General features: G+C 43.9%; 1 protein-coding gene across 4 annotated transcripts in view; it reads right to left on the bottom strand.

Annotated features, from left to right (window-relative positions):
- Positions 1-23,619, bottom strand: part of ASAP2 (ArfGAP with SH3 domain, ankyrin repeat and PH domain 2) — a 1,060,322-nt gene that overhangs the window by 767,917 nt on the left and 268,786 nt on the right. The gene's annotated exons all lie outside the window — the stretch shown is intronic.

A 23,619-nucleotide genomic window follows, 5' to 3' on the forward strand; every position in this document is an offset into this window, starting at 1 on the left:
TGCCCTAGATGGAAGGGAGTAACCACCTTAGGCAGAAAAGCAACCCTGGTCCTAAGGACCATCCTTTCAGCATGCATGGTGGTTTTGAACTAAGAGCCTGAAGGTCACTCACCCTCCTTGCTGAGGTAATAGCCACAAGAAAGACCATCTAAAAAAGACAAAAGCCTCAAAGGACAACTATGTTAGGGTTCAAACGGGGAACCCATCAAGAAAGTTAAAACAAGATTCAAATCCCATTGTGGCATAACAAAAGGTGTAGGTGGAAACCTATTAGTGAGGCCTTTAATACACCTCAAAACAATGGGAGATTTAAATAAAGACGGCTGATCCGGCAAACAAAGAAAGGCCGAGAGAGCCGACAAATATCCCTCAACAGTGGCCACAGCACATCCCTGCTGAGCCAAGAAAAGTGAAAACTGAAGAACATTTGGCAAGTGGGCCTTTAAAGGATCAATGGATCTCTCTCCACACCATTGATCAAATCTTGACCTATAAGAGTAAATAGACTTAGTGGAGTGTCACCTGGACAATAAGATAACATCCATTACGTCCGGTGGGAGAGAGAAGGAACTCTGGTTGCCCCGTTCAAACTCCAGGCATGAAGGTGTAGGCTCTGTGGGGGTGTAGAACCTGCCCCTGCGAGAGGAGGTGAGGTCTGGCCTGAGAGAGAGAGACAGAGCAGTGGGTGCGATGAGAGGTGAAGTAGATCTGTGTACCACACCCTTCTTGGCCAATCTGGGGCGATCAATATAACTTGGGCCTGGTCTTTGGGAACCTTCCTCAGAACCCAAGGAATCAAGGTTATGGGAGGAAACGCGTAAAGGAGTTGCGAGCTCCAATTCAACTGAAACCCATCCCCCAACGCTCCCTGCACCAGATACTGAAGACTGCAAAACAACGGGCAGTGCGCGTTCTCATGAGTGTCAAACAGGTCCAACCAAGGAGTCCCCTACATCTGAAAGATGTAATGAGCCACCTCCGGATGAAGCCTCCACTTGTGATCGGCCGAGTAAAGCCGACTGAGACTGTCCGTACGAACATTTCGCACACCGGCTAGATGATTTGCAAACACACAAATCTGATGGTTCTGTTCCGTAGAGCTTTTCGACAGACGATACAACCCTAAACCTCCCGGTTTGTTGATGTACCACATCGCGGTAGTGTTGTATGTCAGGACCTGAACCGACTGACCACGAAGGGAAGGAAGGAAAGCCTTTAGTGCTAAACGTATAGCCCACAATTCTAGAACGTTGATGTGAAGCAACCATTCCTCTGGAGACCAAAGACCTTTGACCTACAGATCCTTCAGATGAGCACCCCACCCCACAGTGGAGGCATCCGTGATCACTGTGGCTACTGGAAGAGGAGACTGAAAGGGCTTCCCTTGAGTCAGGTTGCCCTGCACAGTCCACCAAGTCAGCCCCGCTGCAGCTTCTTTGGTTATACTGACTGACACCCGGAGATCTCCATTGTGTTGAGACCACTGCCTGCAGAGGCACCACTGGAATGCCCTCATGTGCCAGAGCGCATGACTGACCAACGGTATGCAGGAAGAGAACAGACCGAGCAGGTGAAGGACCTTCAACCGCTCCATTGTGAAACAAAGGAATCATCTCCTGAATGTCGAGAATTCATTGAAGAGGAGGAAAAGCTCGACACACAGTCGTTTCCAGTACCGCCCCTATTAACAGGTTGCACTGAGAGGGCACCAGGTGAGGAAGGTCCACCAGACGGCGCTGGGGACTCCATGAACGGCGTTGAAACCCTCGGAGCCGGAAACTGCCATGACGCCGCCGTCGGCATGAACGGCACAAAGGGTGCCTGGGCATAGTGCAGAGGCACATCCAAGTTGTAGGCCAGCGGAACAACGGGACCCGAAGGTGCTCCGGAGGGGAAGGCTGCCTTAGAAAATACTGCGTACATAGCATTAAAAAAATGCAAAGGATCTGATCCTGGAGTAGGAAATTGCAGAAATGGAATCCAAACGTGGAGCATCCGGCGTCGGAACAGCTGGATCCACCGGAGCCACAGGATCGACCTTGTGCACAAGAGAAGCAGGAGAAGAAACAACCTGGAGTGGTAACCCTTCCGTATCCGGCAAACCCCAACAAACGCGAAGCCAATGACTTCGACTAAAGCTCTTATTCTGCCTCTTACTTCTTTCTTCGCCTTAGCCATAAAGAGCTTAGCTTCCCGTTCTTTAAGAGCCTTAGGGTTCATCTTCCTGCAGCAGGAACAGTCCTCCACATCGTGATCAGACGACAAACACCATAAGTAGTCTTCATGGGTGACAGTGATGGACATGTGACCCCCCACACTCTCTGCGGGGCTTGAAACCGGCGCTTGAAACCAGACTTCCTCGAAGGCGATATCCTAGCAGCAACAGTTTAAGGATAGAATAAACAACAAAGTATCTCAAGCATATGGAGAGAGCCAGAAAACCGTTACCCGTCGAGGGCGCGGAAAAAAGGGAACTTACGTCATCACGCCGACACGGCTCTCTTAAGGCTACGGTGACGTCATGCGGAGTAGCAAGTGGAGCCATGGCCTTGTGACGTCCCCATCGGCATAGAGAGCTAGGGAAAAAAATTCTTCGGAATGCTGGCGCAGGAGAAATTCACCCGGTGAGGAATCCACAGGCAGATGTATCCATCAGAAATATAAAAAACTTCTGTGAAGGTGAATTACACTACAGGAGACAACGTTTTTCCATTTCAAATAATTTTATTGTTTTACATAATGAAAACATGCAAAAAAACGTATTAAGAGTAAGACACACATCATTTCAAAAGCAAAACAGTCTATCTGGGATGAGGTCCAGACTTCAAAGACCTATCAAGATCAGTGGTTCTTAACCTGTGGTCTGTGGACCCCTGGGAGTCCGAGATGCCTTCTTATGGGGTCCGCTACTGTTGAGACAACTATTAATGTTAATGTTAATAAGGTGTATATAAATAAAGAAGCAACATTGAAAATAGGAAATTTTAGAATGTTCTGCAAATGTGAAGGAATTTCAAATCAGAGGCTAAAAATGAAGTTGGTATCCTACGATTGATTCATTGGAGCAGCACAAATACAGCACATAGAATAGAGCCTAGATGATGGGTGGCCTCAATTGATGTGACAAAACAAACAGCATGTAGGTGCTAAAAAGATAGCGGTATGCTAGTGTAGATCTCAAGAATTAAAAAAGGAATTTTGAAAAGTTCCGATCTTGTGTTTAATTTGACATTTGTCTATATTTATTGTGAATGAAATACATTTCAATATTTGTGTTTTTGTTTGATGTTTAGTTGTTTCTGTATTGATGTGTATTGCTTTGAGGTAAAAATTATCGAAAATATTTAGGCAGGAAGGTCCTTGAATTCCAATAATGGTTCAGTCAGGGGTCCCTGGATTCCAGCAATTGGGGTTCAGAAGTCAAAAAGAAAGGAAACTATGATCAAGATCATCACTTAAACTATAAGAACATAAAAACATGGCAGGCTGCCCATTATCCTCAACGGGATCAACTGATAGTGGAGTGATGGAATGATGAGGAGGGTAAAATTAGGGCCAGAGAATGTATAGTTTTGATATCAAAGTTGGCTGAATCGGTTGCTGAAGCTGTTACCTGAGAATGTTATAACTCAATTAAGTCCTTAAAATAGACCTTCATTACGTGAATCTAGAAAAAGTACCAAAAAGCTGAACTTATGTGTGATAAGGGCCAAAATTTGACTGTCTTCTGCAGTATCCGTGCATGTGAGGGTGGGGGGGGGTTGTCTATTACCTCGGGGGAAGTACATGCCCAAAATTAAGAGTCTAGGGTCTGGTAACAGTCTTTTCTTCAAAGTTACAGGATTTCACAACAACCTGGGAGAATACGTTATGAGGGCCGAATGTCCCATAATGATAGCGAATAATAATTACATTTGTTGTCAATGGGCTGCAAACGTGTGGATTCACCTATGAAAAGCTAGGGAACGACAATGGGCCACATAGTATGGAGCTTTACTGGACATGAGCTGCCATATGTTAGCTATTTCAACTGAAACCAAATGACTTAACTTATTCCCTATGCTCCTTGTCTGAACAGACATAATTTTATCCTGAGGCACAACTGCCTCAATCTGTACACAGAAGCTGGAGCTGCCATCCACATCAATGAACCTTTTGAAGATGAACCTGCGTGGAACCTGCTTTCGTTGCTGAATACAGAGTTTGCAGAAAGTGCTGCCAAAATTAACTTGGTTGAAAACGAGATTTAAGGCCCTATTTTAACTGTGTTGGCCTGTGCCATTGCTCTCCTTGCATGCATGGAAGCTTGCAACTCCTTAGAGTCCAACCTATGGAAATAACATCTGAGAGCTCACTTGAGAACGGAGGATGGCTACCCAAGATATCGTCTGTTACAAAGTTCAGGTTAGGTGAGTTGGGGCTTCCTGGAGCACATGCTCTCTCAATGCATCAACCTTTATTATGTTCTTAATTTGACCCTTCTGTTACAGTGTTCTTGCACCTGAATGGCTTCACGGAGCAAGAGAAGAAACAATGTGTGTGGGCTTCATTGCAGTGGTCTGACCTACCTACAGTTGAGACTGTCACCTCTTCCACATGTATAGCAGTTGACACAAAGCCAATAATGCCCCTAGCTTGAAAAATTACACATCTTTGGGGTGGCCGGCTACTGTCTGTAAACAATATTTAATACTGTCCACTGTAAAAAGAGTGGTCTGTAACTTCATAACAGTCAGGGAAAGAAACACAATGTTAATGTAGAATTGTTGTCTCATATTAGATGACAGTTTAAGTGAGGTGACCGGGGAGAAAGGGAGGGTAGAAGGAGCAGTGCACAAATAACACAAAAGTGGATGATAAGAGGGACAGAAGTGTAATTCAGACAATCCAAATGTTCAGGGTCTCAAAACGGACCACCTGGTAGTTACAAAGTGCAGAACCTTGAAGATGAAGGAATCTTCCATTGCAGATGGTGAGACGGCTTGGTGGAGGGGTCAACAGTATTCAATTTAGTATGTGGTACTGCTGGAAAACCTTGACAAGGTATCCAGAAATATGACCACACACACATTCTTTTACATTATGTATAACTTCTTGGATAATAATCTGCCAATTTAGTGGGAGCCAGGGTCTTCCGGGCTTAAATTTGCATCATATTATTGGCAAGATTCTTAGAATCCTTATAATTCATATAGAAGCAGATGATATTCAGGAATACTACCTTTCACTAGGAAGATCTGGATGTCAAATCCAGAGACCCTGGGCATGGCTGGAAAATATGTAGACTGCAATAAGAACCAGGAGTTCTGAACTCCTGTGGTGTGACCTATACCTTGAACAAAACCCAACTCTGCACCCAAGTGCGATCTGTCAGCTAATGTTTTAATAGGGAAATGAGAATAGCATCTTTATTTCTGTGGCATAGATGGACCTCAGCATGGTAAAAATACTTCTACCAACATGTGCCTGCTCCTTGTAGCTATTTCCTGAAAAAGGACTGCTCGGCCATTACTGAAGTAGTTGCAAGACATATATGCTTCATATTGCATGGAAAAAGCATGGAGGTATATTGAAATTCACTAAATATTTGCAAGAAGGTGAAAAGATAATTTCCTTAATCTCTACAACTACAGTGATCTGTAATCCTTGTTTGGTATCCTATGAACAGGATCCTGCTCCGGCAGAAATCTAGAAATACAGTTATATACAAAGAGTCACACCAAGTTCTTCTAGGCAAATATGAAGTCTGCATAATTTATTAGCAATTTCGACCTTAAATCATCCAAACTTGATACACTTGCTAGTTATTAACAATCCGAACATGGTGTAGGCAACATTGTTTTCCCACACTTGGTATTCCTTGAAAGACGTTTTTTCACAGATATTGCGACATACAAGCATCTCACTCTAGGAAACGGAATGTCTAACACAGATCCACATTTCATGGTGGTAATGTTTCAACCAAGACCCCGCAAAGTGATACATATCCTTTTTATTTTTTGTTAGATGTGACGTGTGACTGTGACTCCTGGAGTCTTAGGCAGCCAGATGTAAATCAAATCCTACAACACTTACATGACCCTCTAACACGCCACCGTATATTGTTGACGTGTTTACCAGTGAGAAATTCATTACTCTTGGAAATTGCCTGAATAGAATTTGGTTGAAAAGTTCAACTGATTCATCGAGGCTTGTATTTTTAAAGGCACAGGACACTTCTGTGGAGAAGTGTGGCTCACTGGTTAGAGGAGGCAGACCTGGAAGCAGAGGTCAGCCCGGGACCAGGGTTCAATTCCCGGCTCGGTGGGGTCTTGAGTCCTAAAATGTCCATGGACTCGACAATTCTCGCTCCGGTGCCTACTCGATTCACGGGTTCACACTCTGCGACTCTGGGCAATAGCTTGCTTAATCTCCACAACGGCCCCTCGCGGCGGGATGCCTGGCTTTCACCTTGCGGATACCCTGCTGGGGTTATCTCACAGGGGAATACCAGGACGGGTTCCCTAAGCAAGCGCTTAGAAACCGCTCGGTGATTTGCGCTATATAAATTCCTGTACATTTAACATTTAACATTCTGCAAGCCTACAAATTCGGTGGGATTTGCTTCCGTGTATTTGTCAGAAAGCTGGAGTCATTTTAGTAAGAGGCATGGCACTAAACACATGTTTTATCGAAATTGTTTTGAGAATACAGCACGTGAGCAGCTTATGCAATGAACCATCTGTCATCATATTTTCAGTTAGTCCAACAAAACCTATGAAAGCCCGCAGCATTTGGACTTTTAGACCAAATCTCTTAGAAAACCGGTTAAGACTGTGACCTAGAATTACTTCGTAGGATTTTCACCTTTCTCCCTTTTGAACAATCTATTTTCATTGTGCATTTTGAGGAAAGATGAGGCAGATCCAAAATAATATTCATTTCCCGTTGCATTTAAAGCCGTTCTTTGAAAAACAGAACACCGAAGCAGAGATTAAAAATAACAAATGAGTTACGCTTAATTAAAAAAAAAAGCTGTCCCCCCCCCCGCACATTTATCTGCGAACATGAACAAAACAAATTAAACACTAAGAGATGAGGCATCGCCCCTCTCTGTTAATTTATGCAGGACTGCTGTGCTGACCATTCTAAATCTTGCAAGCTGACTGCGAGACTTAGAAGTGGAAAACAATACTGTAAAACGAGTAAATGGATGCTGTTAATATAAGGCTAAGTCGTCAGCTCAGAAACAGTAAACAAACTCAAGCTTGGCAGTTTTTGCTCACTAAAATATTTTTTACTTGGTTTTTACCCTAAAATCTATTTTTTTTTAAAACAGCTATGACTCAACATTGATGCGCGCTTAACATGTAACGCTAAGCGTAAGCCAGGCTTCTCCAACGAGCAGCTTGTGTACTGGTAACTCACCTGGAAGTAGCTTCGAATTAGCAGCTTTTGCTTGGTTGAATTAATAGATGTATACCAATTTTTTTATGTGCATTCCTGATAAAAATGTGTGTATTTTCCGAACTCATAACCTGATCTTTCAATTTCAATAAAATATTTAAAGCTGAAATTTGAGTGAGTGATAAATAATGTGGCACTGGGGATAATTATTACTGATATTATTGGTGACAGGCATTACAGCTCTGGCTGTTATGTATTACCCATGTAGAGGCATTCCACATTGACAAAACATTTTTTACATTACTGCTGGCAAACGTGTCTGATGCACTGAGGTGACCCTGCAGGTTATCCTGCACATTGTGTCCCATAATGTAATCTTGCCAAATTGAATCCCTATTACAACACTAATAATATTTGTAGCTCAAAATGATTTTCACTGAACATCAGTAGCTCATATTACAATAAAGGTTGGAGATGCCTGGTGTGAACCACACTATAGTCCTAAGCAACTGTTCATTGCTTTACAAATACTACACTTCGTCCTAGAAGCCTATCCCGTGCTTGATCATAACATGAATATCAAGTTCATTCAAGAGTCAATTATTTCCATGTTCTTCATTTTTTAATTTTATTTCTCAGCCAGTCATGGCATTACAAACAAAAAACTTTATTAGGTACTAGTGGGTGGCGGATAAGAGACAATGCCGTTACATCAGAGAGGCATAGTTAATACCATGATTCTGTGTAGTACAAAAGAAGGATACAGGGGTTATCGATATTGTGTAACTAGTTTCGTGACAGATTTAAGAACCATTAAGTTTTACAGTATTTACTTGCTGTACAAAACACTTTCGCCTGCTGGTGGCTCTTAGACCTTTGTCGCTGCCCAGAACCTCACAGTTGCTTTCCCTTATAAATATTCACTGGCTTGACCCCACGAAACTTTTATCAGATTCAATGCCTCAGCAAACACATTACAACATGATTATTTCTCCTAGTGGATATTACAACATGATTATTTCTCCAAGTGGAAATTACAACATGACCGGTTCTCCAAGTGGTTGATTAATTTTTCACATGATTGACACAGCTATCTTTCTCAAGACGTGTGCAAGGTGCGACAATATTGCATTGTTGCTCCTGTCTCAAAGCACTGCATTGGCCATGTAATGGTAGTCTACTCTATCAATATTGTCCAAATTTCAATGAATCCTGAATTATGCATCTTGCCTCATCCTTGAAGTGAGGCATACTGACCACCTCAGTCCAGCACTACAGATTGATCACTGCACGCCAATTTAACAAAGACAGAGTTTAAGACCCTCTGCTGGGTGCACATGTTTCTGAACGAATAGGACCCTTTCTACCTAATAAACCTGGTGGTGATGTCTGAGTAATAAACTGGATGGTTATGGCTCGTTGTGAAAAATCACCTAGTCATACCCAACATGTTAAAAGCACTTTGGCAGCAAATCATGCCATTCTCCCTCAAGAATTTGCTTCCTTCTCTCCTCTGTTCCTAAGACAACTTTCTCAAATTCAAGAAATGCTGAAGCCTCCTTTAACATCCTTTTTTTAGACCTGCTTTGCTGTCGATTTCCCGGTCTACCATCTGTGCTTTCCTTCCATTAAGCACTTTAAAGAGACCTTTGAGCTGTCCCAGCAAAATATACATCCACTACATTAATCATAATGTTTTGGTTGCATTTGAGAATGGGACAAAGGCTTTCCTCCTAATGTTCATTAATGCTCTTCTAACATTAGGGTGGATATTTAATTTTGCTTAACAAAACTTGCAACAATATTTGCAGGATATTAAATGATACATCATAGAGTACATAAAAGCCTTACTCGAAGTATGAGGCTCCAAAGACAGTGGCCGAATGTCTGCAACTCAGTGAAAAATCGAATATTTGATCCAACAGGAGAAGAAGATACCTGGCAGAAGTTCCCAAAGAGTGATAGAAGAACGAATACAGCAATCGAGCTAAAGAAATAAAAGGAGCATAGACCCAGGTGATCCCCCCTCCCACAAAAGCAGCAAGAAAACAACAGGACGTGCTTATTGACTCCCTGGATACCACCAGTAAAACAATGTAAGGAAAAAGTCATCAATTTATGAAATATCTGACACCCACTGAACTACAGTGGGAGAAAGAAGTCATCCCCATAGAATGGAAGTGTGGTCACAGAGAATGCACTTAGGAGGGCACAAAACAGGAGGGTGCTCAGTGTCCACAAAGCAACCTCGGAAAACAGAAACAAGGAATGGCCCCAGCCAGCCAGAGTAAACTGAGGGTAGAAATGGAAACTTTTTGAAGATTCTCAACAAACTGGCAAGAAAGTGCCACGGGTCCAGTGCAGAAAAGCATTTCTTACTGGAAACAGTGATGGACTTCCTTAATCAATTTTCTTAACACACCTGAATCTACGGGGGTTCTCCCACACATAAGCTTGAGCAGTCCCAACCCGCAACCGGTCTAAGAGCAAACCCTTTTTGACAACAGTGGTCGGTGGGATCGAAGGAAATGGTGAACTCTAGATTCAAGAGTGGCCAGTCAGTAAAAAAGAGGCAGCTCACCAAACAATCAAAATAGGATGGTGTTTATGCTTTGAATTTGTTCAGTGGTATGTTGCGCTCCCTGGATCACCGTATTTAGAGGGGTAATGTTCTCTTGTAATTTCGAATAGTATTTTAAGAATGTTGAGACGATGGAGAAGGAACACGCTGTGTCCTAGGATGGAAATAAACTTCAGTTGCACTCAAGGCTGGACTGGTTGAATCAGGCATTGGGTGTTTCTTGCGGAGGCTGGAAGGGTCGGGCCAGTTTTGTTCCTGGTGGCTGGTTCTGGTACTGGGGGACGGTTTTGCTGCACAGATGCAAAATGGGCCTCCACTAAAAAAATCAGCCTGCAAGCAAATTCACTCACTTTCTTTTCCAGCCTCCCAGACGTTAGCCATCAGTTCACACATGCACTAAAAAAAAACAACTCAAAAATGTAACACCACATGACCCCGGTCCACCTCTAGTGGTGTGCTTGCTCACAGGGCTGTCAATCTATATTAGCGCATAAAATCGCTACCATAATGGCCCTGGCGTAAATTCTTCTGTCCTGCTCCCACACTCTCTGCCTTCTCACCCCTCCCTCACTTCCTCGGCCTCTCCTCTTGGAGCTCATGATGCTTGGAGTTGGAGCAGACAGTCCGGTCCGGTCCGGTCCAGAGAACCGCAGCAAAGCCCGGGACCAACTACCACCTGAGCCAATTACTAGTAGCTGCCAATTGCAACTGACTGCCCAGGCCTGGTATCATTATTTTCTTCCAGCCCCCACGGTCTCCGCCCTCGACAGGAAGGTTGTATGGTCCCAAGGGGTCTCATGTGCCCCCAATCGCAGATTGCTGAGCTAGGGGGCACTGTGGGTCGCAAACTGTTATGGGTTTAAAACCACCCGCGGCAGAGCTCCTTTTATATCCATCAGTTTTCAAGCAACAATCAAAATGTCAAGTAAACTCTGGTAAATAAAAGAAGTGGCTGAAATCAGGAGAGTTCCAGGATATCATATACTCTAATATGTGTAGTATATAGCTGTAGTTATAAGTACATTTGATATATCTTATGGTAATGTCTAGAAATCTGGTTTCAAAGCAAACGGTTTCTTTATTTGATAGACAAGGAATGTTTCACTGTATCACATTTTGATGATTCCCACAGGTTTTAGCAACACGTCTCACCATTAACACAATCGGGTTTAAGGGATTTTCAAAGATATGAATAAACACAAATAAACACATATATGTTGGCTTTCTGCATGAATATGAAGTATACTTGCAACTGCAAAGATGAGCAAAGTATCATTCACTTATATGCTTCTGCAAAATAAACTATAAGACGAAAATAGTGGTTACACTAACTAAACCATTAGCGCATCTTAATATTACAGCTATCTGGGGATTGTCAGTGCTAAATCTTAACTATAATAATGGCACCAGGGGGGGCCAAAGATTGGGGAAAGCATACCCTTGCGCCCTGAATAATAGCACTCATGTCCACTATTCTAAAAACCATTCGGTACTTTCCAAGGGGAAACGTGAATTTAGCACGCAATCGTTGCCTTAGAGGGGCGTAATGGTGGAGCGGTTTTGGAATTAAAGTCCAACACTTTCCTTATTGTTGCGCAGATTGGAGTTGCAATAGTAAATTAAACTATTCCAATATCCAGCGCCCCCCTAAGGCAAGTTGTTAAAATGACTTGCCTGCAGAACAAATGCATGCTAAGGACGCATTCATTTAAATGACTGAGTTCCTAAGGCATGCGTGAAAAATACATGCGGAATTCCCTCATACATTCCTTTAGAAGGGCATGGAGTACAAGAAAATGCACAAGTCGGCAGGTATATGGAAAACCTTTACAGATAATGCTGTGCAAAGTCAGGGGGACACAAAAATGGCTGGATTAATGTTCATATCATACAACCTTTTCCTCAGGATAGGATGTGCATGTAATCAGAGCCGGCTTTAGGGTGGTGCGACCACCTAGCGTTAAAAATAAGCTCATGGTTTTAAAGTATGTGCTGCAGAATTCCTTGTGTGTCCAGCAGTTTTCGGGCACCAATAGAAACGTCAAAGCAACTCTGGTGATTAATGTTCCTGCTGGAATAGGAGTTTTGTCCAGTGGCAGTTTTGACAACAGAAGAAAAGTACTCGGTGATTGAAGGAGGAAACCTAGGTGTGTATTTGGGGGTTGAAACATTTTCGACAATTTTTGTGAGGTATACCCATTGTGTTGAGATCAAGCCATAAGCTCTTTACAAATGTCTTAACCACAGTGAGTTGATGGAATAAATCTTCATGTCTTGCACACATGTCAGGGAAACTGCTTGATTATAATTACCAAGTACAATATATCCCAGGAGTTAAAAACAGGTGACCGATTTTTAAAGTCGCACGCCCTTACCGTTGAAAGGAATGCGAACAAAAAAGTGGGATGATTTCCAAGTACCATGATTATTGGATGAAGAGGAACATGGGATAAGTACTGAGGAGTAGAAGGAAAAAATGTCAAAGGATAAATGTTTACAAACGTTTTAATCAATGTTAACAAAGGGTGGCAAGAAAAGAAGGATTTAGAGCAAAGTCTATGTGCCTCTGGGAAGTTGGTAATGAGTTGAATCTAAAAAATGATAAATTGATGCAATCTGGACAGATCATATCCCCAGCTAAACTGAAGATTTAAATCCTAAATACTTTTCATTAAGGATCACGCATTAGGACATTGGTGGTTTGTCCGCCGGACTGCCGATGCCGTAGTAGGGAGAACCCGCAAACACTGCACAACCCTCCCCTCCACACCCCTAACCCCACCCCCGGGGCAAAATCACCCAGGGGCTTTGTTTGGGGTCCCTTCCTTCCCTTTCCGTCATCCTATTCAAGGGTGCCTGCCATGAAAAGGCTGTGGGACAGGGAAGTTGTAATCCCAAAGGTGGTGCCTGTATCAGCACCAAAGCCAACCGCAGCCGCCTTAGGCTCCGCTGCATCGGCGGGATCCGTGATACTGGCGGTGTTGTTGCAGGTTGGTGGCGTCTGACTGCCAAACTTGTAATCGGGTGGTCGGACCGCCTAGATTAAGGTGGTCAGACTGCCACCAGGGGTATGGCGGTCCTGGGACCACCGTACTCATAAGAAGGCCCTAAGTGTAGGATTGAAAGTTTGTACTGGTGGACTCTGTTAAAAGAGATTTAGAGGAAAATCCAAAACTGTTTTGAGGGCAATAACACTGATAAGATTCAGAGGACACTTCGTCCTTCTTTGTGTCCAATAAGTAACCCAGAAATGCCATGGAATATAATCAGTATTGATGTAATGGGACTAATATGTGAAAACAATAGGGACACTAAGAGTAATATTCTGAAGACAGGCAACATTTCTAAGTGGCCTCAGACTGAAATGGTACAAAAGTCAGATAGTGAATCCATTAGCGAATTTTTAGATAAGACTTCATTGCGGGAAGGGTAACCACAATGAATTTTAAGTGACAACGGACCTCAGTTTTTGTCAGAAAGTTTCCAAAACTTCATGAAGGAAAATGGTATTAAACATAAAACCACTTCTATTTATTATCCTGAAGGGAATGGTATTGTTAAACGTCTCCATAGGGTAATTAAAGGAGTAATCCAATTACCAAGAAATAACAACTTGATGTGGGAAAAGATGTTATGAAAGTGATTAGCGCTTATAGAATTACGCCATGTAATAAAACAAATCACAGAATTGATGAGAAGAGAACATTTGTGTTCGATAAAGTCCAGACAAGTTGAAAGCTCACCTGATAATGTCAGAAGAAACATTTCTTGCATACAAGAGGCATATAAAGTTTGGTTTGAAAAAAAAGAGACACGAAAGAAGTAAACTTAAATGTGGGTGAATGGATTCGATTGAAAAGAGATGGACAGGTGAGTAAGGTTGAATATAATTATACAAAAGCATTCAAAGTGGAGAGATTATTCTGTAATTCTACTCTTTTGAGTGGTGAAAAAGTATGGCACATGAGTAGGCTATCCAAATGTAACTCAGAAAATGTGCCAATGGTGCCATGATGCCCAACTATGATTCGATGGATCAAGACTCATTTACTGAAATACATTCTTCACGTAATCTTAATGGGGAGATACCAGAGCTGGATGCCGCCATATAATCAGAGAGTAGTAATTGTATGGGGAGATTAGGTAGGGCAGTTGTGAAGCCCAAGTAGTATCAAGATTTTGTGTGCATATAATCCTTGACTTGGTCATTGTATATTACTGTCCTAGTATGTTAGTGAGAAACACTTTATTTCAGAGACTTAGGGTTGGGTATATAGCTAATTGTATTGTTTTTATTTACTTTCATAATTATTTATTTATATAGCTTTTATATAAGGGAAGAGGTGTTGTATTATCCCTTGAATTTTTTCAGTGGTATGTTGTGCTCCCTGGACCACCGTATTTAGAAGGTTACTGTTCTAATTTAGAATAGTGTTTTGAAAATGTTGGGAGAGTTTGGTACATACAGCACGATGAGAGGGAACACGCTGTGTCCTGGGCAGCACATAAACTACATTTGCACTATGCTTGTGTGTGGTTTATATCTTACAGAGGACCACAATTAATCAATCAAAGATTTGTAAAGTGCGACAAATCACCCGTGAGGATCTCAAGGCAGTGGAGTTGCTAACTGCTTTGTGGTTATCTGTTCATTCAAACAGCCAGGTCTAGAGTCCTTTCCCGAATTGCTGGAGTGATGAGGTGGTAATGAGGTGCAGGGGGAGGTCTGTATATCTTACCGAGGACTACAGGGAATCTCAACAGGAGTAGCACATGCAACATCCAGACAAAGAACCCCATCACAAGGCTAAACCACTTCACAAGAATTCCTACAATGTTTCCAGCAGGAGACAAAAGAGTATGTGGGAACAATCACATCAGACATCAAAACATGTCTACAGGAATTCAAGTACAATGTCAGCACACTAGGTCATAGGGTCAACTACATCAAAATGACTTTGGATGTTCACTGCGAAGACCATTGTTGCCTGGTGAACAGGATCCTCTCCTTTGAAGAGAAACATGAAGAATTCCTGCTAAAGCAAGAAGACCTTGAACATAGGTTGTGCCAAAACCACATCAGAATTAGGGGTCTACTGAATGGCTATCCAAGAATGGGTCTGCAAACCTTTGCATTCAATTAGAAGATGACCAAAAGATGACGCAGTCAGACTCAACTGCATTCTCCAAGCTCTCCCAGTGCCCTGACTGAGAACCATCTGCCAGACATTCTCATTAGCGTTCACTTTCAGTTAAAAATGAAATTATGACTAAGGCAAAACAGGGGCAAAAAATTATTATAGGTCAAAACTATTCCTCTTCCAGGATTTGGCAGGAGCAACACTGACATACAGAAGGAACTTAAAACTGGTTATAGAGTAAAACATGTGTTTCCACTGTTGACATGAGAAACCACATTGGACCAATCAGAAAAGAAAGCAGACCACAAAGCTCAACAAAATGGAGGCGAGTCAATATGAAAGGTAACAAGACAAAACATCAACAGAAGACACTGATCAAACCAAATCAGATGCAACTCGCTATGCCCAAAATGCAACTAGATTGACAGCATCGCAGTTGTACAATGTGACTGATAATGAATATGCTTCTACAGGAAGACCATCCATATAACACCAAACCCCACTGAAACCATGGTAATCATGAAATGTTAAATAACTTGTGCTCCTTCCCCCACTACCATGGACAAGACATATTTTGATGCGGGTGGGTGCAAAGACTCAAACTATTCACAACTTACTAGAATCGAGCGAGCAAGAAAGGTTTCTTTTCAAAAGTTAAAGTTCAGGACATGTTCAGGTGGAAGGGTTAGGAAGGGAAAGTCCTCCTAAAAATCCACCACAGGTCCAGGAAACCAAGGTATACTAGAAGCAAACACAAGCACTAAAAATAACAATAGGTTTATGGTTACTGAACAGAGAAAAAGTGTCAGTGACACTGATGCAACACAATGGTGAAAATACTCAAGGCCCGAGGCCTAAACGCACCTGCAAAATATCTAGCTATCCATAATAATCTTCAAGGAGATAACTGAAAATTTACTTGGCCTCACACCACTCAAATGCCAGGCTAGACTAGCTGATGGTTGAGGAAAGCTTAAAGAGATTTGTTTTAATGGCCCAAATAGGACAAATCTCATTTTTGATAGCAGACACATTTCTATAAACTTACAACTAGGTCATACTACTTCCAAGCATAGAATGCGGATACTAAATGACGACCTTCTCCGCGATGTAGGCCTAAAACAGGATGTGAAAATGGCCAATGGAAACGCCAAGAAAATGACAACGGCATGACCTTAATCAACACTTTTGTTAAAAGATGATCTAACGGGGATCTTCTGCCGCACCAGACAAAGATCCAACACAGCAGCCGATATACCAGCCAACTAATGGCCCAGCTGGGAGCACAAGTACAAGAAAGTACAGGACTTGCACTGAAAAGCCAGAAAGGCAATTTAAGATGATGGGGGAATTGCAAAGCAATTACGAGACATTTACCAACTACAGTATGTATAATAAGTCTAACAGCAATAAAGACACATTAAGAGACTGCTCGATCCCCAAACTTAACCCATTGGCAGTGGATGACTTGGAACAAACCACAGCGATTGAGTAAGCTGCATAGAGAGGCTCAAAAATGGGTAATCCCTGGGCCAAGATGGGTATACTGTAGTCTTTTACAAAACATTCGTGCCCCACTCACCTCCATAATAGCCCATCTCTTCAATGCCATAAGCACCTAAGGATCTCACCTCAACTCAATTACAGTGGTTATCATTTTTATAATCCCAAGCGGGGGAAGGTCCGCAAACATTGTAGTTCATATCGTTAGAGTTTACTCTTGAACCTAGCCATAAAATTACTTATGGGAATATTAGCAAACAGGCTAAACCACTTACTAAAATCTCAAATCGACCTAGATCAGTAATGATTTGTCGTGGTCAGGCAACATATATATAGAACTAAGAAATGTCTTTATATTGTGGAAAATGTTCAGAGGCAAGGCAAGGAGACAGTTCTGTGTTCTTGGATGATTTGAAGGCTTTCGAATGACTATACGGGTCCTTTATTATGACAATCAGAAAAGTATTGGACAAAGGCCAAAGTTCTGAAGCTGGGCAATGGTACGCTACAAGAACACCAAAGTGAAAATCAAAGTCAATGGAGTGACACTAAATCCCCAGAGATACACGGAGGAATTATCACTCTGAAGTACTCCCCTCTAGAGGAAGAGATACAAGTGCCCCAGTGGAAATGGAACAGGGGGAACGTTTGTGGTTGGGGAGAGCAGCTACTGTAAAAATTATAATATTACCTAAATTGCCTTATGTATTTCAAACACCCTTGCTCTCAACACACACTACACTTCAAGCAAGTTTAGCACTCGCCACATGCACTAAACTACAAGCTAAATTCAAAACCCTCAACAACAATTTCATCTAGGATGGTAGGAAACCATGGATTAAGAACAAGATATACTTTTTAACATATAAAGGAGGGGGTCGGCAATTCCCAACCAGCCCTATTACTTCCTAGCTGCACAGCTGTGCTTCTGAATGGAGTTGGGTAAAACAAAACTGAATAACAATGGTTTAGTAGACCACCAATTGTGGGAACCTCCAGCTAGAGAAAAAACAGACACTGGAGTCTCTATTCTTCCTGTAAATAGGATTACACAGGGAATTTGGGATAAAATAGTGGTTCGTAGGGACCTTTACCTTCTTTCCAATACGGTTTACAACTATTTGCGCCAATTGAGATTCAGTGGGGGATGTGGACGAAAGAGTCTTTAAAAGATGGCATGAGAATGGCAAGAGAAATGCTGTTGAATGGTTAAAGAGGGGAACAATAAAACATTCCAGGACCTCAAGGCAGACTTCATCCTGAGAGGGATAGACATAACTATAGACCAGGTATTAGTTATGAAACCCAGAAATCAAAAAGTGAGCATCTGGTGACCTCACAGATTTGAAGATTATGTGCTAAAAGGGAAATTACACTAAACATCGAATATGTTATCTGAAAAAGATTTTGCTTAATAGCCAAACGGTAACAAAATCAGCAGACGAAAAACAATAAGTAAAAAATGAGGTAGGGACATATCAGATAACTGCAAACAAATCCCCTTCAGGATACAAAAAATAATGCAGAGGTAGAGAAACATTAAAACAATTGTGATGTACAGGTACAAAACTCCAGTCAAGCTTCACTAATGGAACAAAAAGAAGGCCAGAGGTTACTGAAGGGGCTGTATGGAGCCACTGACACACTTTCACTGGCAATGTAACAAATACATGAAAAAATTAGTATTCCACTCTCAAGACAAATACAATACATTTTCAAAGTCATGCTCTCTCCGGACCCACACAATATCTTAGTGGATTAAACTTATCTGTGAGAGAGATCACTCCAATCACTCCTGGGAAAGCAGGTAGGCCAGGCATGTGATGTGGCAATTCTAATATTGTTAGCATTACGGGGCATGAGTGGATATTTAGAGTTTCGGAACTCATAGCAATGCAGATAATCACAACTGCTTTGGACGCCAAGAAAAAGAGAAATGAGACTGCCAGGGGCCCATTGTTAACCCTTTTTACGCAATTGAACTAAACTGGTGAGGAATTGAACAGAGGGAGAATGGAAGAGGGGCTTACAAACTACACGGTTGAGACTCTTAATGGCCGCCATTTTTTGTGAGCGGTCTAGTGGTTTAGTCGAGGCGGGTACATTTAAGGCAGACTGTGGCTCAACTGCGCTAACTTTTATTTAGAAAGTTGCTACCAGGCAATTGTGCATAACAACTGGGGAGGACTAGAAATTAGACCTTTTTTCAAAGGATTTTAATTGATTTTAAGGCGCTAATGCTTAAATGAGGAATTTGATAAATTGAAGTGGTGGGGAATTGTTGAATTGAAACGGAGGCAGAATGGAAGAGAAGGCTTACAGACTACACACTTGACGGCGTTCATTTTTTGTGAGTGGTCCAGTCGTTCAGGCGAGATGGGTAATTTAAGCCAGACTCTGGTGCAATCGCGCAAACTTTCACTTACAATGTTGCTACCAGGCAATTTTGCACAACAACTGGGGGGGGGGGGTGGGGTGGGGGGGGGAAGACGGGTAATGAGAATTTCTTTTAAAGGATTTTAATTGAATTTGAGGCACTAATGCTTAAACGATGATTTTAATGAATTAAAGTGGTGGGGAACTGTTGAACTGAACTGGAGGCAGAACGGAAGAGAGGGCTTAAGGACTAAACGGTTGAGAAACTGGACAGCTGCCATTTTTTGTGAACTGTCTAGTGGTTCAGGCAAGAAGGGTCCGTTTAAATCAGACTCTGCCATGACCGCCATGCAGCTAGTTTTAGTGGGGAATCAAAAGGGCAAAAAGAGCAAATGCAAAGAGAGAGGATCAGCTATTCAAGTAAGTAATTGAAACAGTTAGGAAAAAAAAACGTATCCTAGATAAATTAAGATGGGATCATTTTGAGATGAAAAAATAACTAACTGTTCCCCCACAAAATCTTAAGGAAAGACCTGATAAGATTAGACGTGGGCTACCGAATGCACAGGCAGCAGTGAAACATTCATTAGAGATTAATATGCTCTTAGAGACCAAAGAGTGGGATGTTATATTTATCACAGAAACATGGCCATCAAAAGACTCTAATGCTGATTTTTGGAATAGCATGCCCCCAGGGTTTAAAGTTATGGATCCGGGCGTGGCCAAGATGGCAGAGCGTTAGGACGTGCTCACTCGTCTCACCACTCCCGGCCGGCTAGGCCTCGCTGAATAGAGGTGGATTTGGGGCCATCGGGGTCAGATCTCCCCAGGAAAACCTCCCTTCAACGTTGGTGCAGCTGGAGAGGCGGTTTTGGTCGCATCCAAGCGTCATTGGGAGCAGAAGACCGAGCGAGTTACTGGAGGAGGAAGTGAGAGCGAGCACACTGCGCCCGAAGGAAGGCGACCATTTGGAGCAGACAGGGTGCTCCAAAATCACGAGGCAGCCTGCAATGAGAAGCCTGGGCGGCACCCACAAGATGATGTGAGGCCGACTAGAGAACAACGGTGCCTCCGGTAGTGAGCAACGACGCCCCAGCGAGCAGTGGGGAGCCTGGCAACAGCCTGAACAAGTCGCTCGGAAGGGGCCAGCGAAAGGAGACCAAGACGACATCTGGCCCGAGATAAGGTCAGCTAGGCCGCTGTCCTCGGGCCTAGACCAGACGAGGCCTAAGGCCTAGACTAAGCAAGAAGCGAGCGGAAGCACTGAGCCCCGCCAGCGCTCGAGAGGTGGAGACCTTGACTAATTGTCTGGAGAGCGGGACCGGCGGCTGAAATTATGGACACTCTCCTCCAAGGTGCTTCCGGGAGTGAGGAATCAGTGAGTCACTGATTGGATTCCTCGGGGTGTTGCTGTGGCCCTCAGGACCCCCAACGCACAGTGGTGAGAACGAGCGGTGAGGAGGAGCAGCAGGGAGGCTAACAACGTTCCTGAGTGGGACTCTATCTCCACTTGTAGAGGCCCTTTAGGCATTTACGACGCTCTCCAAAGCAAAGGGAAGAGGAAAGCAGTGTTTTCGGGCCTGAGTAAGATACAGGACAGACCGAGGCGGCCACAAGAGTCATCCCTCTTGCACCTAATTGAGTGGTCGCCCTGGCAAGGGCTGTACCCCACTGCTTCCCCCCACCCCAATTCCAGCCCCTTGACTCCCAAGGCAAAACTATCTAACGTGAGGATCGTTAAGGAAACCCAAGACCCCGGGGACCGATCCACCGACTGACCCTACACACAACAAGGGGGGGTGAAACACTTCTGAAAACAAGGGGTACTAGCCTAGATATGGCTTCTGGCAGAGTGAAGAAGGACAGGTCGGTAAAGGATATGCTCCTCAAGATGCCCCATTCGCAAACTGAGAATCCCCTCCCCTGAAGCACACAACAGAAGTGGAGGGGGCAGAGGACACGGAGGGGCCAGTCAGCCGTTCCTTCCTGGAGCCACTCTTTGCCTCCTTTCGAGAAGATATCACCTCTATGAAGTGCGACCTATCAGCAGACCTCAGGGAAGTACGCCAGGACTTGGATTCACTAGGGGAGAGAGTCAATTCTTTGGAAGACCATGAGTCCAGCAGGGCGGAGGAGTTAGAAGGCCTACAAGAGGACATCCGCCTTGGCAATCAGAATCTCGACTTCCAAGCGCACACAGAAGACCTCGAAAACTGGTCCGGGCGCAATAATATACGCGGTATTGTGTCCGGGACAGCAACACAAACATCGAAGCCAAAATGGAGGACCTCTTCCGCGCACATCTGGGGGAGCCGGCAGACTTTTGCATTAAACTTGACCGCGCACTTAGAGTGGGTCCTCAGAGGCCTGCCCTAGCACCTCTGGTTGACATCCTAACCTGTGTACATAACTTCTAGCTTGAACAGTGGATTCTACGTGCTGCCAGAGACAATCCTGCATTTAAATATAAGGACTAGAAACCCACTCTCTACCAAGATTTAGCTGCCTTGCTGAAACGCAAAGCTTTCCGGCCCGTTACTACGCACTTAAGAACAGCTGCCATTTCCTACTCTTGGGGCCACCCGTTCAGATTAATCTTTCCCTACAATGGAGAACTCCGGCAAATACGCTCAGTGATTGAGGCCTGTAAACTCTTATGTATCGAAGTCCCCTCGGCGGAAGAACCGCAACATAGCAAAACAAATGGAAACAGACAGTGGCCATGGGTGGACAACAATTAAACCCCCAGCCCACGCATTGCGCCCTGACCCGGACACCATGGCCAAAAAACTGCAGGCAGTGTTGGTGACCCTTGCAGGAGATCTCCCTGCCGAACAAATGCTAGAATAAGGGGGAGGAAATAGTGGACGCTTTGCAGATCCACCCTCTTGGTTCTCTCTTTATAGCTGCTGGGGGCTGGTCCTGGGCGGGGGCGGGGAGACACTGGCCACTGGTACCCATTCATTGTTCCCTTTTTGGAGTACACTGCTCCGGATTGTAGTTCACTCCATGATGCTGGACTTTTGGCTCATGGGTTTATTTGTTGGGGTTTTCATTTTATTATTTTCGCCCTCCCTCCCGGGCTCCCTCAATCCTTGGCTTTAACCTTAGGCACTGCCTCCCACAGGGTATGTTTTCTTAACCTCTGGGGTACGCCCGTTGGCGGGAGCTGTTGTGAAGACACTGGCTCCTCGCTTAGCTCTCGATTCCGGTCCACATTTACATGCTAGCGAATATTAAATTCCTCATGCTAAATATAAAGGGGCTAAATAACCCGATCAAGCGAAGGGCTAATTTATCTTATTTAGAGCATTCAGGCGCACAAATATGCCTATTACAGGAAACCCACCTCCTTGCTAGAGACACAAACAGACTCAGATCGAGGGCTTTTTGCACCAATATTTTACCTCACATACAGCCAAAACAGCCGGAGTCGCTATCCTCATCTCCCGCACCTATAGGGATAAGATATGCACGAAACAGGCTGAAATAAGGGGACACCTCTGGCCCTCTCAGTCACCATCAATGCGCATTCTTATACCCTTGGCTTGATATACGCCCTGAGAGGCAAGAGGCATTCCTACGACAGGCAGTGATGGACCTAACAACCTCACCAGATCGGCAACTTATCCTAGGGGGAGACATAAATACAGTTTTTGATAATCAGTTTGATCGATCAGCGCAACGGCATGGGCAGGCGGGGGCTCTCTCACAGATGAGGCTGGAGTGGCTGCGGGAACTAGAGCTGGTGGACATTTGGTGCACCGTACACCCACAGGCCACGGACTACACATTCTACTCGCATGCACACAAAACATATGTCAGAATTGATTATTTTATTGGGTCGCGTTCACTACTTTCGCATTCACTGGCCTCAGATATCAAACCCCGCTCCCACTCTGACCACGCCGCATTGACACTCAGACTGGTGATTCCCTCCCCAGACAGACCATCATATACATGGCGGCTGCGCGACACACTTTTACACTACCCGGAGGTGATAAAACACCTCGACAACGCGTTGAAAGAATTCCTGACTTTTAATGATACCCCAACACTTCCATCACTAAGCTTTGGGAAACACTCAAAGTTTTCGCTAGAGGGGAATTCATTGCTACTTCCGCAGCAGACAACACAATTCAATGGGACAAGAGAGAAGGCCTTACTAGGCAGGTGCAAGAGTTAGAACGCATTCATATAAGGATGGGGGGCCCCCCGGTTCTGGAGACAATTAGAGGGAGCACGTCTACAACTCGCCGGCCTAGATTTGATTAAGGCGGAATATGCCGCCCCCCGGTTGTGACATTCATTTTATGTGGGGGAGACAGATGCGGGCGCCTTCTGGCTAACAAGCTACACGCCCAACGCCAATCAGCTTTTGGTCACACAGTACTTGACGAGCCCAGCAAGGAGTGCTCCAGTGATGCACACATAACGCAAGCGTTTCGCAATTTCTACGTAAAATTATATACAGCTCAACACCTCTCAGAACAAGTCTCTCTTGCTTATATACAGGGGGCAACCCTCCCCAGATTAACACCAGAACAGACAGCCAGTCTTGATAGCCCTATTCGTATAGGGGAAGTGATAACGGCTATAGCCCGCCTCAAGCCTCTCAAGTCCCCAGGACCC

The sequence above is a fragment of the Lissotriton helveticus genome, chromosome 6, assembly GCF_964261635.1.
Source record: "Lissotriton helveticus chromosome 6, aLisHel1.1, whole genome shotgun sequence".
Taxonomy (NCBI): Eukaryota; Metazoa; Chordata; class Amphibia; order Caudata; family Salamandridae; genus Lissotriton; species Lissotriton helveticus.